A 21,422-nucleotide genomic window follows, 5' to 3' on the forward strand; every position below is an offset into this window, starting at 1 on the left:
TTTCAGAGAGGTTATATGGAGAACTTTAAAGCTTGCAAAGTTTTTAGAACATTTCAGTTTAGGTCAGTCTCGCTGGTAATTAACATCATCCTAGACTGTCGTAAAATTTGATATAAATATCCACTAGTCATTTTGCCAAGGAAAACGTAGTTTTTGTGCGGCAACCTTTTCCTTTGTTGCATAATTAAAAGATCAGCGACGTGATTGGAATGTTCCATGCCCTGCTAGAAAGAAACGAATTTCCAAGGAAGTCTTGGGAAGAAATTTTCAGAGACACGAAACGTTTGGGATCAGTTACCGAGGACATTGAATATTTCAGAAGATAAAATATTTAAAACCTCCTTGTAATATGCACAAAATGAACATGTTCGCATTTAAAGATGCACATACTTCCTTAATGTAGTGACACATTCTAATATCATGATACATAAACTTTAATGATCTCTTACTCTGCTTTAGTAACCCAAAATTCACTACAATTTTATCTGTAACGTTTTATGTTGAAAATTTATTCATATATATTATAAAATTCGATCGTATATTATGTTTTAGTGTGTTACACGCGTATAAATAGAAAATACACGAAAATCAAGCAACCGTTAACTCAGATAAACGAGATTTATTTTACGCGAATGGATATTACTATAGCCGATATGTTAAATTAATATCATAGGTTTTGTCATCATTCGGTGTTGTGGAAATGTTTCTTCGTCAAAGTAAATAAAATAAATAAATCAGATACAGAAAATTTGTTTCGGGCGAATGCAGACTATAATAATCGATATTTTAAGGTAACGCCATGAGTTCATCAAAACTTTCCACGACACTGAAATTATTTTTCAAATCATTAAAAATAGTCTTAGTTTACGTGCGATTCAACATCGAAGCACGATTTTCTATTTTTAAAACGTTTTCCTTATCAACAGGTACGTGTAAATTGAACTTTACATTTCAGTGCAAATTAGTTGCAATTTTCTACATTTCGGATAAAAGTGTAATATTGTTGCACGTTACTCTTGAAATACGTTATCAAGTGTATATTTCACAAATATTCGGGGGAAGTTATCACGGCGCGTTGTTGCTCTCATAAACTTAAAGCGTAACGATTACGACGATGATAATAAATTGCCGTTGTTAACTGCATCGCGAGGAAGATTTAAAAGGATGATGCACGTGAAGCAGCATTAGCGATACGGGCCTGGTCATTAGGAATGCGATTTATGTTCCACCAGATATGCGGCGGCGTTCCGGACAAACCGATTATCAGAGCGAAAACGACGATTGCATCAATCAGTAGAACACGATTTATTGATAATAAATTGAATCTGTTAACCGGAGAGATATCTAACCCGAACACGGTCATGGAAGTAATCCTGTCATTTTCAACGTCTTCATTTAAGTATGAAACATGCAATATACTCTGAATGTAATGAAAGACGTTAAAAGTAAAAACAGAAATATCAGCATATTATAGAAGATTAATTATATAACTAATAAAAAAATACACGTATTGTTATAATAATATCTCTGATCAGTCGATTTCGAAAAAATATTCGTGTTCGAAATATTCTTGTAACGAGCCATCTTTGGTTAACTGGTTGGATTTTGACGATGTTATATTATTCACCAGTTAGTTCCGAAAAAATATTTCTGACTGAATATCTCTTGCAATTGGGTTCGTGTCCAACGATCTCTCCCCAATTGTAACTCTACCGTTTAAGTTGCAGGCGCATGAATACTTGATCACGGAGCAAAGACGTCAGAGCAAAACATAGCCACTTTGAAAGTACAAATAGAATCCTTTTATTGAATATTACTGTATTTAAATCGGGAAAGAAGAAATCGGTGGATAATTTAGTCGAGCAAAGCAACGGCTAATTTTGATGTCCTAGTTTTTCACACAGTTCAGTTTATCGACGAGAAGAAAATTGTAGCTGATAGGTCAAGGGTGTAATTACATAATTACGATATTTGTTTGCAATACAAACATGTGTCTAGAAACTTATCGATTTCTTAATTCGTTTACTCATTATGATGATATTAAATATATCACTAGATAGTATACGCTTCTTGATTCAAATTGTTTATCGAATCGATATGTTAACCGTTTATTAAATCAGTCGATATGTTAAATATTTATCAAATATTTATTAATACGATTGTATAACAGTTTCCTAAAACACGTACTGCGAAATATATTAAGCAATATACGTCAAGCTTTAGTCGAGTTCAATTGTAGGCCAGCAGAAATAGATGATAATTAAATACTTGATAAATTAGATTTCGGAAGTACCTATGTTACCAAAGTTTGATCAATAGAACGTCGAACACTTTCAACAGCTGCAACTTATCTCGCACGAGTTTCTAAATCTACGTTGATTGAGAATACTTGCAATTCAAGATCTTATTTCCACTCTCTAACTTTCCTACCTTTCCTAGAATTTTACGACGTGATAACACAATGCCAATAGTTTGGCAACTATCTTCTTCGATATAGTTATAAAAAGATATGAGATTCGGCGAGAGGATAAACCAGAAAATAAAATTTGAGAAATTATTGATCCCTTTCCGTGTTTGAAAATTTCTACCTTAAAATCACAGAAAAAACATGATAAGTGGATTTTTATTAATTCTTCTATTTTAATGTCTAAAAATATAAAATAATTACAAATGTGAAAACCTCTTTCGATCAGCTGAATTTATAATTTAGACAAATAATATCTTAATATCTTCAAATGTGCTAAACTCGTTCTCCCGTAAAAAATAGAAAATTTGATTTATCGTATTCCTTCCTTGTACACTTTTCGATCGATATAAATACTAAATCGATATTTTCTGCTGTATAATGTAATTTTCTATACATATGCGCGTGTATGTCTTCTTATGGTAATACTTAATAAACGTAAGTAGTTGAATCACAACCACAACAGCTGGAAAATGTTTCTATATAAGTTTGATGATATGGAACATGACAAGAACATATGAATATATACATACATAACATATACGTCATGCTTCACACATGTGAATGACTACGACTTGTATTCTTCCTGTATGGTCTTCACTTTGAAAGTAAATTGTTTGAGAAGAACCATCATAGCAAAAGATAATAAAGAATACTATGTGTGCGTTGAGAAATTGATGTTATACTAAAGTTTGACATTTCGATACCAAACGTTTAACCTACCGATTTCTTTGATTAAATTCTATTAAAAATTCTGAATTCTTTCAGTACGAGGGAAATAGAAATAAGGAAATAGAAACGAATTAAACACGTTGTTCATTCAGTTCATGTAGAAGAAGAAAAGTTTCTCTTAGACCGCTGTGCAAAGCTTCTACGAAAAAAATCAAGATCTCCTTAATTTGCTACGCATTCTCGTGTTAAATTAATGAAGAAATTAATCGGAGAGAGAGCACGTGGTTCCGCGTTACTGTGCATTACGAGCTTAATTACGCAACGCACTCACCTTGCACAAGCAAATTGAAATAAATTAAACCTGCATGAGTTTGTTTGACAAAGGACTTGTTTCCACATTCTGCTTTACTTTTAATTTGTCCAACTCAAATACGACTTCTTCTTCTGTCTACGTATAATTTTTGTTATAAGTGAATAGTACAATAATAATATTGCGAGACGCGTGATTCTTTACAGTTTTAAATGGTAAACGACGTATATATCAGAAAAATCCAAAATGCATAAATTTTGCACTGAATTAGTTTTAGTAATTTAATGTTATTTTCATATTCATCGTAATTTGGATTGTGACATAAGTACAATATGAAATTTATAATAATGGCAATATTCGGTTTAAAGTCGAAGCACGTCTGACAAAGACTGGACGATTCTACTGTGGCCGGCCTATATGATATTTGTACCGATCTGCAATATCGTTTTATTCCATTTACATTTTCATATATACATGTTATATTATATATTATATATCACACAAGAAAATATGTATATATCGTTTAATTTGATTTTGAAATTATTGTAGTTTCTGACATTTTTGTGATAGGAAAGAAAGAAACTCGAATGTATGACAACGTATGAATACACGTGTCAGCGAAAATCTTAAATTACAATTAGATCTAGTATAAAAGTTCCTATATACATACACAATTGTGAATTTTCAGCTACAATAGATAGATACGTAATTACGGACATCTATATAATGATTCAATATCTGGGGATTCCTAAAATGAGATATTTTGTGAAACAATATAATCCTAGTGAAATTATATGATTAAATGTGAAACAATGCAGTGATCAACGAACCTATTAATTTCTATTATCGGAAATGGTTAATAATAATTGATATTAAACGCTATAAATTTAAATTACTATTATACGAATTACTTTATATTATAAGTGAGACATTTTAATGAACAATGAAGCAAGAATTCAGCTATGAAAACTAAACTTAATATTAATCGTAAGGAGTTTGCCAAAAAATATCTTTTTATTCCTATTAATTCCATTAATCTTTTAAAGTATCACTTACATAAGCGAGTCAAGAATTCTTTAAAGAATTTCTTTAATATTTTAAAAGTATATACGCGATGTTGCATGGTAGAAGCGTGTAAATATTTTGCCATTCGTTTTTTGCGTTTATCCTTTAAAACAATTTTCTGCTGTCGATATCTTCCGCTTTTGTTCTTCATCTCCGTAGTGTAAAGTTAACGGAATGTAAACTTGTTCAAAACGAGACGAAATTGCACCACGTGACATGATCGACGGGAGTGTTCGACCTGGAAGTGACAGCGAGTGTATCATGAAATGACAAGTATAGTCTATTGTATATCTAAAGCAATTGCGTGTCGAGAGGATCAGCTAAAGCGATATAATAGAACGTATTAAATTTACCAGAATTATTAACTTTAATATTTAGTGGATGTATATTTTTCTAAAGATGCGATTCTTAGATTATGCCTTAATTTATTCAACGTATTTCATCAAATGTTATTTCTCGTTTACGCTGCCATGCATTCAGGCGTAAGAGTGAACTCGTGTTCTGAAGTAGTAGAATAACAAAATTAAACTAATAAAATAGTAAAATAACATGAATTAAACTGGCATCTATCAGAAATGGCTCTGGTACAATTAATACCGTCTGAACCTTGAAAAACAAGGTTGAATATACATATTTATTTTCAGAGTTTCCTGGCAAATATATCCCCGAAATTGTTATTTTCTATATTGACATAGATAAATGTCAAAGGTGAATAGAAATGCTTCTGAATTCGAATGCAGACTTGAAATGCATCCAACATATTACGTAAACTCTATGAAATGCTATTGTTTGTCTCCATTTCTGCGTCTCTTTCCTTAACAGTCTATGAGAGGGAGTCTAATGCCTTCCGCTTCAAATGATGCTGATTGAAACTACCAACGTTTTCTGAAAATAACTCCACCTCTCTTACATTGTACCTTTGGCCTGCTCTTCTTTAGAGAACGAACGAACGATACTCCCCTTAATGCCCAAGCATGAATAGAAGTTTGGCAATGACGTGAAATTTCCTGTGAAACCTGAAATCCTCAGCTCCTACAGTCTACATCGATTCTTAAAATTTGCTATCCAATGTTTCGAACTGATATTTATTTTGTTAATTGGTAAGAGCGTTCGTGGTTTTGTAATTTTATTAGTTTGTTTCTTTAAACCAGCCAGTTTCATTAACTTCGATCGTTGTGGTTTGAACGAGTATTTATTTCTTCATTAATTTTCGCAATAAGGCAAAATGTTTTGAATAGCAACGAATGTGTTTTTAGTTTAAAAATAAATTGCAAGAACCGTGACGCTGTCCTAAATTAATAGTAGTTGTAATTAAAAGTTTCTCTGAAGTGAAAATGTTATAGAAAACGACGGTTACACGATAATTACGAATCCTGATGGACATTAAATGGAAAATATTCATCATGAGATAGAATAAGCTTAATTTCATTTTGTTCAGGACTTCGGTAATTGTTTCATGTAAATGATATGAAATATTATCATAAGAATTACGAAATACTATCGCAGATGGTATTAATGGCACATTTTCCCATCATTTACTATGCATACAGATAGATTCGCGTGGAAATATGACTCTTTCAATCACGCAATTCAGCTCTTCGCATTATGCTTCTAATTAATCATTCGTCATTTGATTGATTATACAAACACGGAAATACGGATCATCGAATAATCGAAGGTACAGGAATCAGAACAAACTTTCTTCTCACTAATATCTTCCGAGTCAATATATTTGTGACTAGTGACGAGTCTTTTCTCTCGTCTCTTAGAGATATCAGTTTTTGCATTCGTGCAATCAGGCTCTTAATTTCATAAAACATTTTCGTATTAAAGAAACACGATTACAGATATTAAGATCACCGATTGTCTTGTATCGTTATTATTGATTACGGTAGAACACCGTGTATCTGAATTCTATTCATTAGTACGAAATTTTAGTTAGTGTTCGATTAACTAAACTCCTGCCAATTGAATCCACTTATCTGAACACGAACTCCTATTATTTGAATGAGAAATCATAGATAGCAGGGAGAATCGGTGAACTCCTATTATTATATGTATGAACTCCAGTTCCACCAACTGTTTGTTCCTCGACGAGTTCACACAAATGGAGTTCCACTGATACCTATTATGCTATCTGTATCATCCCTATTTAAAAGTGAGTAGAAAATTAATAAATAAATCAGTAATGTTATACAGAATATTTACATGTTAGGTTTTGTTTTATCTAAGACTTCGCAAACCTGACGAAATCTATAATAATAGTATTATTCGATTTTAAAGGCGAAGCACGTCTGACACACTGTATGACTTTACCGTGGCTGGTCTATATGAGATTTTTATCGATCTACAATATTATTTTTCCATTTATTTTCCCATACGTACATATATTGTATACACTGTCTACTATATATATATACCACAAGGAAGAATATCAAACTAAAACTGGTACTATGATATAAACCGCAATTTGGAAATATTTTTCCAGCTTATATCTTCTCTACTCTTCTTAGTCGGTTAAAAAAAAAAGAAAAAACATTATACTGTACGAAAAGTATTTGTACACCATTTATATACCAACTAGTCCAGAGATTCCTCAAATGCAACGATTGGTACGTCGAGAAAAGCAAGCTACGCATTGAAAAATCGTGTCACGTGCGAAGATCGCGAGAGCGAATTCGAGTTGTTCGAAAATGACGCGAGATGGAGCAGCGTCAGATGTGAAATCATCTGCGGACGTTTGAGAATGAATTAGACGTTTCACGGTGGTTACCTATTTGACTCGCGCATCCTTCAAAACGCTGCTTCAAAAGCAGCGGATTTCCACTCGAATACGATGCCCACGGCTGAGATATTCGCATTTCAGGAAACCGTGAAACTGTCGACTCTTCAGCCTGGTAATATTTGAAAAGATAGCTTTTACTTGACAAAACACGAGTACATATTTATCGTATATACCATGTGTTCTGCATGCGCGACATCCCGAGGCTGTTACGAATTTCCTGTTCAATGTTACACAGTGGGTGGCTCCTTTATCGGCTCAGCATTTTCCAGTTGGAAGATGCAAAGCGATTTCTAGTGTAGCTCCCGCCGGCGAAGGGCTCCTGTTGCAAGCGTTGCGATTCTCTTCCATCCAAGCGATTGGCTCTGTTTAGTCAGAGATGTTCGGTTTAATGATGTATAATTCCGCATAGTTCGTACTCGCGCATTGACGCTTACCGCAACATATCTCGAATTGACTTTCTTCATGCGGGATGTCGAGTTAGAGAAATTCTTCCCAGAATATGTCTCACAATGTGATTTTAACAAGATTGGATTACTAAGTTTCACTGCACTTTCTGCGAAATGATAGGAAAGAGTTAAAGTGCATTTTTAACATCGAATGAGTCATTGAAAAGTCGCATTAAACATAGTAACATAGAAGACATGGATAACATAGAGAAAGTAACTAAAGTATTCCGTGTGAAATTCAAATGAATCGTTTTCAGATAACTTCGTATTTGAGTTAATTAAATTATTCAAACGAAATAACAAATAATCTCAAAAATAATTATTTTTTAAATATATCGTTTGGATAGTAATCTGCAGAATTTTTGTAATCGATGCTTTCTATCTCCTTTTCTTTATTCCATCGTAATGTATTGAATACACATATGTAATATACAGTATATATAGATAATAGAATATCGATAATACAACGATATAAGAGAGAGATTAAATTTTTCTAAATCCAGTTGTTGTAAGAAAGGAAGGAAATATTATCGAAGGGGATGTTAAATGTTCCAGGTCGTTCAATTGACCTTTCTCGATTTCGTTCTACTTTACTACATTCTCGATTCGTTTATCGTACACTAAACACACTCTAACCGTATATCATGTATTGTATGTGTGCATCGAATATCTTTTCTATCACAGTTCTTTTCTGTTCATGACGTTCGTATACAAATTGACGTTTTATCAATACTCGCATCTTAAAGGAATTGTTTAGAAACTGCGTGCATAAACTCTCACAAAATATCAAGTGCAAACCGTGCAATTTCTTAAAAATGACAAGTACATGTCGAATTGCTTTTAAATATTTTCAAGCAACATTTATAACTCTATTTCTTTTTTTTTTTTTTATCAAACACGCGTTAGCCCCTTGATTTAGATCGATATTGTAACATGCTAAACAGCCTTCGCTTGACCCTTTCATATTGAGAATTAAATAGAAACGGGTCGTATTATGGAAATTGACCAATTCATATGCAAGACATCCTTGTTATTATTTGAAGATGGAAATTTTGCTTTCCTTTTGATATAGGTATAGTTTATTTCTCATTTTAATATTATGCTCTGATTGTACTAACTAATAAACTAATATCGTTGAGAATTCTGATTGTCAATTCGATAATTATTCTTCTTAATACATTAAACGAGATGAAATTACATAGATAGACTACATTATTCCTTTATTTTATCTTTTATTATCTTCCATTTTTTTAAATTAATTTATTTTATAATAAATTTATCAAACTGACACTACGTTAACAGACTAACCCCAATATACATTCGAGTATAAAATTGTTCGTGTCTTTCACAAATGCTGAAGCAATCTGCAAGACATTTTGCTTTCGTAGATTCATCTTAACATGTCAAATTTATACGGAGGATAGATGAGGGTCAATTGTTTGATAATAAATTGTACAGGATTCTGAATGTATATGAAAAACGAATCAAAAATAGAAAACAAAATTTTTGTAGAAAGAGCTTATTAATCAAACATAATTTTAGTCAATGATAATTGATTATTATATTTAGTATCTGGAGAATTTAATAGTATATTAAGATACGATAATTTTATTCGTTCGGTAGATAAAAATGTAACAGCAAAGATAAAAAGGTTAGAGTATACTTTACGAAATATCGTGCAGCTAAAATTGAAGCGGCTAGATACAGCCATGAATGTAATTTCGTGAATTATTTACCTGTATAGGTGTACCAACTTGAAGAGAAGCTTTCAAGTAACGGTTCACTTTTTTCTTCGGATCCGGGGTAATGCTTGCAAAACAGAAGCCACTTTAAGACAGCAGGGTGATAATCGAGAATGGTAAGTTAATGTTTTATACTGCATAGTAAAGCGAGGCTACCAGGGTACGAGGAATGAGGTACAGAGACCATGCTACGAGGAAGGAAATCTTTTTTTCCACCAACTTCCTTTATGTTCGAAAATAAGAACAGTTCTTTATAAGCATAGTTTCCTCAAAAAACGTAAATTTAAATCGTTGGATAAAGTAAATTGTCCAGAATCATAAGGTAAAAAAAGAGGGAGTAGAAATGTATATAGAAATTCAAAACATACGAATGTTCTGAAATGTATCGACTAATGGATTTTTGACACAAGAATAGATGGTATCGACGGCTTTTATACATTAATGCAACATGAAACAGGAGATTAAAAATAAAAATATGAATGTAGTCACGAAGCAACTTTCGACAAAATAAAATGTTGACTTTAGAGTGTGAATTAAATTAAGAATAGTGCTTTTTCTAATTAATTTCTAATTAATACTTATTATATACTAATAACATTTTATGATATATTAACGCATGACATAAACAAATCGTATTGTTATTTATGGCGAAACCAAACATAACGGAGAATTGGCGAGGAATAATCATCAAAGACAAATTCATTCGAATAAATCTGATTTTTAGACGTAACTGAATCCTTTGTCTGTCCTCGTGACGATACGTACACCTTTATTTGAATTTGCTGTTTCCAACAATTGCGGTTTCATATTCGAGCTCATATTATTTCATAAACAACTTGATGGATATGTTTTACTTGTAACACAAATATTCGACTGTTTTATCAAATGAAACATTTACTCGACAGTCAAATATATTAAATATTATTTGAACATTTTACTGCAGTAAAAGTTAAATAAAATATCTTTTAGTACAATTTTATTTTCATGTGAAATTATACGAGATTTTATTAAAATCAAATGACAGAAAATTTGTTTAATACTTACTATTAAATCAGATACGCCGACGCGTATAACTTTTATTATCATATGTAATAATACATACGTCTAATATACATGTATAATAGTACTTATCGAAAATTTATTAAAATAAAAAGAAGAATCATTTGCATTCGCTTCGAAAGTGAGCAAAATATTCAATAAAAAAATTTCATTATAAGAAGGGGAATTTTAATAAAATTTAATTAAATTCTTTACACTTTTAATTTTTCTTTTGGTATTATTTTAAATTTCGGCCTGAGAGATGTGGACAAATCATATATTTTATGGAAGTTAAGCTTAGATAGTTTTACATTTAGTGAGATGTATATAGGAATAGCTGTACACATATATACTGTCTTTTGTTATCAATTTATTAACATACTTGATTATTGATTATGAAAAGTGATAAGATTTAATTGGCATTCCTATGCTAATTAAGCATATCGATGAGGATAAACTTGCAGCGTGTGAATTGTAGTAATTTACAATATTTCTAGTCTATTGAAGTGAAATCTTCTTTTTTCACATATTTCTAATTCGCATATTTGCATAGAAAATAAAAGATATCGATAAATCACCGAGCTACCAGAATTTGGTTCACAGTTACAAATTCAGTAGCAACGATCGAATAGCATCAGCAAATCCACGAAACGCTCGAAAGTCAATGTTCAAATTGTAATTTGTATAACACTATCCGCCTATCGAGATCAGATCGGTGACAAAATTACCACTCTATTCCAGTTTAACGTGCAAACGCTTCGTATCGATGTGAAAACGTTACATGCAAACGATCCCCCTGCGTTGATTTGCATAACTGATTTAAAAAACAGCGAGCAGTAAAGGAAAAGAAGAAAGAAGAAACAATACAAAACGATCGTATTCAGATGAGAGCACGAGTAAAATTGGATTTCTCGTACAACTCAATTTGACCCTTCCAGCAATTTCATCATATAAGCGGGAATCTTGAAAGAAATTTTTGTCAGACCTCCGTCGATTTCTTCCTTTTTTTCTTTTTCTTCCAAAAACCTGCAAGAGCTTGAGGAACACTCGAGGTCATGCATCTATGAAAAATTTATCGCGCGTAAATTATGCAAAATTGCTGTACGTTAAAATTCTCGATACAGACTAACTTTACGATACGAACGTGACTTTTTCGCTGTTTGCGACGTGTAAATGCTTTGTCACTTTTGAATCTTCAGGATGTGACTATGAGAAATATTTCACCTATTTCGAAGGAATTTATATAATTTCAACGTGGTAGAAAAAAAATTGTTTAATTGTGAGTTTGAGAACTTTTGGTTCTTGTTACAAATTGATATGCTCTACGAATTCATCGGATGCAAACATCGAGCGAGGATTGTTGACTGTATGTCTACATTCGTTATACTGCCAGTTTGTGTATACGCATGTGAAAACCAGGAAATCGTCCAAAAAAATCTTCGTTAATGACCTCTCGTCCCTTTGCACAGGACTGTTGGAAAATATTTTACGAGGTAAAATTAGAGTTCAAATGTAGCTTTGGATTAGTTCTGCACGATGAAACTAAAATTCAAACGTGAAATGGCTTGTTTTGCTTTACTTCGGTTTACTTTTCTACGCAAAATCCTTTGCCTTTGCTCTACGTATGTAGATACTCTGAATTTTTATTTTTTCCCTTTTCGGGCATTGGAATTGTTTTAATTTTCTTACGTAAAAGTCCCGGATTTTAAGGTCACAACAATTAAATTTGCAACTTATTGTATTGTACGAATAGGTACGTAATTAAAAAGATTATTTAAATTCACTACGACGAAGCAGTATCGCACGACCTTTGAACTATTATAATATTATTGATATTATATAATATAATATTAGTTGATAAATACTTAATAAATTTCAGAACATTGTCTATTCCTCGCTGCTATGTGGGACAGCGTTCTGTGAATATGTTGCGACAAGCATTCATCACATTGCATAATAATATTATAATAATAACAACAAAAATAACAACAAGTTGTCTCAGTAACTATTATACAATCTACAAAAGAGTGATTCTAATTGTAAGTGAAGAAACAAGTCAAAAATACAACACAAAAATTTGTACATATGACACTCGGTTTTAGAGAAAATCAAGTTTGGAATTTATTAAGTTTATGCGAATTTGATTGGGTATGAGTAGACACTCAGTAATGGACAATAAATTATAAATCATAGACTCTTCTTTTACAATTTTATAATTTTACGTCAACTAGGGTAATCGAATAATTTGTAATTTGCAGAGATAATATATTATTTTTTATAAAATTATTATGATATTTATGCGGTGTAAATCACCGTGGATTAAAACGAATACCGCAGGCTAGAATTTTAATATTCAAAAAAGGAGGAACTGCGAACATAAGAAAAAGTAGGAAAGGAAAATACAACGAAGCTACTGAAATCTCATGCAAATACATATAATGTTCACTTTACGTAAACTGACCGCCGGGTAAAATTAATTTACGTTACAATGCCGTATCTTGGAAAGTGTTCAGATTCTCAAATAATTGCGGTTCATGGAGTGCTTAAAGAAGATGATTCTTTTCACTACCGCCACGTACTTAAGTATATAGCAGAATAACCTAATTAAAATTCAACAAAGGCTATATTAATATTATCAACATTCTCGTTTTCTTGAATGAATTTTAAATATGTTGTTAGTTCATTGAATTAAATGCACGTTCTTCCCATATACTTTTCGCATGGTTCCCCTAACTTTCTGCCTGTTTAATGTAGGCACTATAGTTCGGAAACAATATTTGGAAACGAAATGAAATGCGTCTGAAAGATCGTAAAACTGATAATCAGTTTACGAAGTCTTGTACGTAACGTGTATTTGTCTCGCAAAATGTAAAGATTGATATGCTGTCCTATAAAGATCCTTAAGATAGTTGTTAATAAATTCATAAAGAACGAAATAAATGTTAATGATCTTGTATTTAATATATAATGAAAGCTTTATTTTATAAATCCATAGACGATGAAGAAAGTGTTAGAATCGTTATAAGTATTAATACAATATAGAGAAAACCGAAAGCAGAATAAGAAATATATGTAAGAATCAATTATTCGTTAAGCTGATGTTTATTAAATTAATATTTCGTTTGATGAATAAATTTTCTACTAAGGCAAATTTAAAAAATCTAGAATTGTTGTTTGTACTTTTTATCTGTTCATCTGTGGTACAGCCATTTATCTTTTCCGATCATGTGAATCTATATGAAAACTATACAAATTCTATTCGAATTCTCTATATCTGCTATACTATTGTAAAATTTCGGTGCAGTGAATCGTATCGAAATTGATAGAAGTACGTCGTCTGTGTGAACGAATTTCAAACATTCTTCATTGAAGTATCTCGCTGGATGAATGACATTGTAGTACATCATTGAACATTCCCTGTCGGTTGGTCAAATGTGTACGCTGTCGTAAAGTAGGTTGCGGCTGCATACGTATAAACATCTCCAGCGCAAAATTAAATTCCGAATAACTAGGAAGCTAAGCTTCATTTGTGTGTATCAACTCTTCACATTGTCTTTACATCTATAATTGACCTTACAAGCATTTTCTACATAATATTTATAAATATCCTGTATATCGTGCGTCCATATACCGATCGATACTAATACAAATATTCTTTTGTATAGCTTTTCACTGTTGTGTGTTTACATACGTATTCTCGATCCAAGAAATAAGAATAAAAATGCTAAATATTTATTTCTGTCAGTCTTCAAGCAAATAATGGGCCAAAATAAAATACTAGAGTTTTTAAAGCTACCAAGTTTCATCCGTGTTATAGACTTTGCACGGTCCACTATTCTTAACAAAAGAGGAACTAGCACGAATAGACTACACCTTTCGGTCAATTATGCACGCTCAACACTCGAAAGCGCGTGTATATCTTGAAATCATGCTTGCATTATCTACATAACTCCCTTCAATACAGCTATCAATGCACAAGCACTACGATGTCAGTTTACAATGCAATCGAGCTAAATACGATTCCAAGCCAACCGAACACTACACCTACTGTATGCATAAAGAGTCACGAAAATTTGGAAAATAACGTCCTTTGTTATCCTAACGAGGAATGCCATGTAATCGTGTTTCGATTTGGGATGTGCGATCTTCTCACGCGAGTTATTCGTTTCGATCGTAAGATCGTATTACTGACGCGAACGAAAACAATAATCAAACACGTTTACGATAAAAATATGTATTAATCAGAAATTGTATATCAAAAGGTATTAGCTTTCCCATTTCTCATAAATAAAAGTAATAAAATAATGAGCAAATTTTTCCTCTTCCTTGACATATATTTTTTTAATTTAATAAATTCTTGAGAGGGTTAATCATGACGGAAATCTTTCTCTTCTTCACGTTCCCGACCACAACATCCATGCCTCTCAAATAATGAATGCATGCATGCAGAATACAAAGCTGCTATAGTATAGTTTCACCCATGACCCGATTTTCGACAATTCTGTATCGATTTATTTGACCCTACTGCAACAAGACTGCAATTTCGACAGTTAGAAGAATTTAATACTTGCTCCTGCGAAAATCTATAACGAACATATAACTAAAATTCTAATAAAAGTCCTTTTATCTATATTAATTTGCAAAATCTAATATTTGTCTGATATAGACATCACGTAGACGTTAAAGTTACCAAAATTTTAGTTGATTATAGTTTAAGGAAATATACGTGGTGTGAAGTTGAAACAGTGTCTCTAATATTCCGAAACAACTCAAACCGATAGTTTGAATAATACAAATCACGACCCAATCGATTGTTTCCCACGGAACGTAATTATTATTTAACTAACAGGTTTCGATGTGTCTCAACGTGTTAATCATTCGTTAATCATGCAAGTACACTGAAACTTCTATCGTTAGTTACTTGATAATGAAAATTTAAAGTCACGTTAAGCCAGGATTATAGCTAACGAACAAGCACAAACAAACGTTGTTAGGATTTCTACTTAACGTTCTCATCAATCACTTTGATAATAAACGAGATACCACTTCGGTAATATCAAGATAGCAAGGATACGAGACTTGTTGAAGTTCGGGGGCGACAGTGTCACTTTTTCCAGTTCTACAAAATCGAAGCTTCTAACGATACTGAGGGTATTCAATTTGGAGTTCAGAATTGTTTACATGCATTATCATCCGTCACTTAATTAATCAATCAGTCAGTTGTATATTATCTACTTTGTATTAACATATCAGGACAAGCTAATAAATTTTGATATTACAATTTGCTCATGTCGTTCAATTTTGAAGGCATGGAATGTTTTCTATTAAAGTTCAAATTTGTCCACAAGTTTGTTGAAATTAAAGATTTTATCACGATATTACCTATCCTCGGATCCTTCCAATTATTGATCATTATCCTACAAAATCTTGAGTTTCGCGTTTATCGATACAACGCAGAAAGCATTTCGGACATTACATATAATAGCGCGTCTAGTAACTTGCAGCGGAATGTCGCCAACATAATTCGTATTGCCTCCTATTCAGCAATCGAAACTATATTTTCTCGTTCCCAAGGAGAGAGCAAAAATTCTTAAATTAATTCAAACCGTTCGAAAATGCTGACTACGTGGCATAAAATTGTGGTATACGTTTTCTCATTTGCGATTACAGTCACAGGTGTCTGGTGGTTACGCATGGTCTAACCCAAATAACGCATTAGCGGAAATTACGCAAGCGGTATTGCAATCAACAAGCGTTTACTTTAACAGCCACTGGCTGGTAGAGGAACGGTTTAATGAGCTGCTTTAAATTACTAGAAAAATAGGGCACGATCATTCCTATCCGACAATTAATAAAAATCACATTTCGCTCTTGGCAATTACTAGCAACTGCTGCAGGGCTGATAGTTCGATGTTATTAGGGGCCATAATAAACTTTTAAAACGCACATTAACCTCGACAATTTTTTTGGTAAATTCGGATCGTTTGGGAGTGGAGTAGATTAATACCGGTTAGAAGCAATGAAGTAAAGTATAATTAGACTGCGAAAATTTTTAAATTGATGACTTTATGAATGGATAGCAATTGTAAGCGAAGGATAATGTGAAAGATATGAAATATATAAAAAGTAATATCATTTGTAGCCGTGTTCCTTTTATCTAATTTCAGAAATTTATGTAATTTAAGTATTTTTACCGAACAAACGCTGCAATATGAAAATTACAAATTTTTCACTTACGGAATTCCCCATATTCTACGCAGGTTATATGGAATCATCTGCTAGACATTGTAACGCGCTTACCTTTCCCCAAGAGGAGGAAAACGAAAAACAGAAAGAAAAGAAGATAACAGATTTTATACATCTTTTATCTTTTAAAACGAAACGAGCTAAAGTATGTAAAAATATTATAACCAGGATATTTCTTAAGGATATCAATATTTTACAACGTCAAGAATACTACAAGATCAATTTTTATCCGCCGAAACAATATTACACGCAACGCGATTTACTATTTGATCACGTACGTAAGTTCTTGTTGGCAACGATACAAGAAACCAGAAGGTAAACACAAGCGAAGACAATAAATTCTCTTATCCATATTTTCTACTAGGAAGCTATACCAATTATTCGCTACATTTATCTATGAAACTCAAAGTTATCGTTTCCAACAAAATATGTCGCGAATGGCAACTACGAAATCGTTGTTACGATCGCTTTAAGCTAATTGAATTTTTTGTGGCCGCCTCAGGAACATAAAAAGGACAAAATTTAACGAAGATGGTTGACGAGAACGATCGTTAAAGGATACTATCGCTACAAGCAAAGCATTCTTAGTGGTAACGTTTTAATCCCCGCGAGACGATGCTGGCCGAGCTAAAACCGAGATTTAAATCCGTTGCGCTTCGTTGTCACCAGTAAACTCTTCGTGAATCATTATAATCAGTTGTTCTGAATCATGGAAAGCTATTGTTTACGCTTTCTGTTTGTTTGCAGGCGCCTGTCAAGTTTCAACGCAAATTATCCTTAACTCTCACGTAATCTCGCTCGAGCCTTCGCGTACCGCAAAACATGGCTGTTGTTAGTTCATTTTCACGAGTGTGTCACGAAGTTCGTTCCAGAGGCATACTCTTTGTAACGATTTCTACTATTCCACTGTTAGCAGAAAAGTCCGTGGTAAAGTTCAAGGAACACTTTTGGTTTGGAGCTATACTTTAAATACGAAGAGTGAACTGTAATTGTTAGAGGATCAAAAGTTTTCTTATGGTCGATAAAGTTTTTGTTTATCAAGCACCATGGTCCTCGAGCGGCTTAAAGTACGTTTCAGGAATGATACGGGTAAATGGTGAAAGGACAAATTTTTTATTGCTTTCGGAGAAAGAAAACAGGAGAACGATATCGGTCTTTGTAAAGAAATAGCCCTTTGTACCTTTTTAAACCAGTTTCTAATAGAGCTGAAAGGTATCGTTCGATTTTACTTTTCAGACGTAATAAAATTGAAAGATATCCCGATGATAAAGGCATAGAAAGACGAAGAATTCTATTCCTTCATAGATACCCAACAAGTACAAAATGCCAAAAGGAAAAATCTGGTACCACTAAAAGAACAGCGATCGATTAATACTCGTATGATTATCGACTAGCGTGTTCTTTGGCTTCTGCGTGATTTCGACAAGAGCACGAGACGAGGAAAAACCTGGCAATCCATTGTTTTTTCGAAGAGATAACATACCGTGGTGACAGCTGAGGCTACTAGTGCGCATGGTTTCGCGAACAACTAGGTACGAGAGGTTGGTGTCGTTATCTGCGTTTCGAGGTTGTGAGCAACCGGCTCAGCAACATATAGAAATACCAGACGATTCGGTGCTGCGGTATGACCTCGGCACTGAGTACATTTCTCTGGAAGTTCCTTGGTATTTCACGCGTATCTCAGATACGCAATGTCACTTCCTAACGTTGCATGTAAATGTGGCTTCGTGCAGCATATCCAATTACGTCGACGATTACTGTTCTCCTAACTACTACACGAGTAACGAAATCGAACCTTTTTCTCGTTCTTCTAGTTAGAATATGGAGTAAATAAAAATTGAAGTTCTATCAGTATCTACGCTTGTAGACGCTGCGCTTGTGACGTATAACGCGCCCTTAATTTGGAAAATTGATCTGTAGTACTAAATTAAAAATAAACCAACTCCCGAATTATGATACATCAGTTTCTATTAAGAAGCAGCAAGTCACATCGAACTTATAAATCCTAACTAGTATTAGAAGTTCTCTCAGTCGTAAATAAAAGGGTTGAAAAGCAGCCAGGGGAAGGAACAGACAAATTCTTAACCTGAGAAATAAGGAGAAGTCACGTTCAGATCGTAAACCCCATTCACGCTAGGTATCTTAATAGAGAGTACACCGCGTATGAGAAAGTATGTACGGTTTCGAGGAAAAGAATATAATCAAGTTATGAAATTATTGAAACGTGAGCAATTAAACGTCATAGTAAAAAACAAGTTACGATCATATTAAGTACGTGCTACGTATCAAATTACGAATTCCGCTAAGGACATTAAAAATTATTATTTCTATAACTACGATAAGAATAACACATGGTACATTCGAATTTCCTATAAATTCATAAAAATCCGCGGTTTAACCATGATCGATAATACTAAAGATAATGTTTAGAATAGCGAAGTAAACGGATCCAATATTATTTGATGTAACGTTATCGCAATATGACAAATATTGTTCTACTTGGGGAGCCTAGTTGACTCAATATAAAAGCTTTTTCTATCACTCATGTCGATTTTCGTGTTATCCGTATCATGGAAGGAAGAACTGGGTAACGGATCGGACTATGTGCCAATACTCCGCTTCGTAGCATACAACGGCGGCTTTTACCCGACGTACGATGGCCATGTGCAATTTGCAGTACAAGTTATATTTCTGTTTTCTGTTCAATGAGAAACGAGTACATCAGGCTACAAAGTAAGATAAGATATAAAAAAACTTCATTTCCCCTCACAATAATTATCTTTATTATCAATGATAGAAATCTCCGTATGGTAACTAAAAATTACTTTCTGAGAAACAATGAAAGTGAATGATTACCAATTGAGCGAAATATTTTACTGTGAAACATTGTTTGCAAGTCGTATTTGTGCGTTGTCGCAGATCTGCAAGCGTATTTGTATGGTTTCTTTGTTCCACTTGTTTTCTACTATCACGGAATTATTTATTAGACTTATTGACTGTTTATAAAATTATAAATTTTGCGATAACATTGCTATATTTATATACTTATGTATTCATATATTTTGTACTAAGTAGGTGGAGTATGACATACCACATCGTCGTCGGATTAATTAGCTATATGATTGTTAGATATTAAATATTCAATATTCAATTATTATAATTAATATTTAATTGCGCCAATCGGGGAAATTGCAATAGTTGTGATTGAATTCGAATAAAAACCCTCTTTATACTAACAAATAACGATCATATTAAAACTGTAACTCTACTTGCATTAGTGCATTTGTTATTTATTGATAATAACGCCTTCGAATTATGTTCTACAGGAATATATTTCTCGTTAATATATTCATATGTATTATACATTTTAGAAGCGGCGTGCGATTTAGAAATTCGATATTAACGCCCGAACAGTATATTGAATAAGTACGTATCTTGAATATCGAAGTGGCTTTCATGCTGAAAGTACAGAATTCGCGTATCTAATGTCGATAGTACGGCAGAAATAATCTTACAAATACGATGTAGACGTGAAAGGTTAATCAGGAGATTCGATTTACCATTTAAATGACGTTCATTTGCTATCTCTGCATCCTATATTTACCAATATGCTAATCTGTTGCACAATTACGAGTGTCAAATGCTACTAATTTCGAGATAGATCGCATACGAAACAAGAATTTTAACTGACGACCTTTGCGCTGAAATATTTCGTAATAAAAGGAAACAGTATTTAATGGAGGGTGAATGTAACATAAAGGTAATTCATATTTATGAAATAATTGTTAAAGCGTTCCTTTCAATTTAACTGTTGGCCGCGTTATACACGTATTAATCTAATATGGTTATATTAAAATTCAATTAAGCACGTATATTTTCAAGTTTTCTTTCAAATTTATATTTAAAATTTATTTTTAGATTGGGAAAATTGCATTTTATCTTGATATACTCGCTCGATAGCAAATAATTACATAAAAAGTTCTCCAGTAGAACGCATAACATCAAAAGTCACTCACAGTAGTCGAGTTATGCGATTCATGCTGTATGTGGTTCAATTCGCGACAATCCGAATGGCAATTTAGTCCCGATATCACGTCCGTTTCGCACGCTGTGTCTCTTTTTTTTCTTTCTTTTTTTCCAACACTTTCATGATGCTCGACGTGGGATGGAACGTGCACCTGGCGTTCGGAACCTCGGACTTCGCGATTTTTGCGACATATAAAAAAATATATAGCCGGAAAGAGCACAGACGAAATATAATCAGAATTTTATTTGTGTACGAAAAAAGCTATATTTAACTAATACTAAATTCGAAAACGAAAAATTAATAATTGTTACGACTGAATTATTTGATTTTGAATGACGCATCAATAATAAATATATAATAGTAGGGTATACACTTCGTAGGATTTTCATTAATCTTAATCTTTGAAAATGTGCAGTATGCACCGTCGAATTACGTGATTTACATCTTCGCTTTCGCAATTATATTTGCATTTTGTTAATTTAGGCGATCGATATAAAAACATACTATGTATAAAGATACTGAAACAGTAATATGTATTTCTACCTCTTCATTCTCTAATTTTCAATATTTTAATCAAGTAATTAATAACTGTTTGTGGTTGCGACCTGCGTGAAATTCCAATCTACA

At 32.8% G+C, this 21,422-nt stretch overlaps 1 protein-coding gene across 6 annotated transcripts in view; it reads left to right on the forward strand.

The window, feature by feature from the left end:
* The window catches only part of LOC138182724 (probable G-protein coupled receptor No18), a 112,009-nt gene that overhangs the window by 52,502 nt on the left and 38,085 nt on the right, over positions 1 to 21,422 (forward strand). For 3 of the 6 annotated variants that reach the window (XM_069118851.1, XM_069118850.1, XM_069118848.1), the window contains exon 2: positions 9,487 to 9,600. The exons of 2 other annotated variants lie outside the window; for them this stretch is intronic. The gene's annotated coding sequence lies outside the window, so the exon portion shown is untranslated. Of the gene's footprint in view, positions 1 to 9,486; positions 9,601 to 11,994; positions 12,016 to 21,422 lie in introns of those variants that run through there. One more of the 6 variants, XM_069118854.1, reaches the window with a different exon arrangement.

This window comes from Bombus flavifrons, chromosome 8 (genome assembly GCF_040668555.2).
Source record: "Bombus flavifrons isolate JBK064 chromosome 8, iyBomFlav1_principal, whole genome shotgun sequence".
Classification (NCBI taxonomy): domain Eukaryota; kingdom Metazoa; phylum Arthropoda; class Insecta; order Hymenoptera; family Apidae; genus Bombus; species Bombus flavifrons.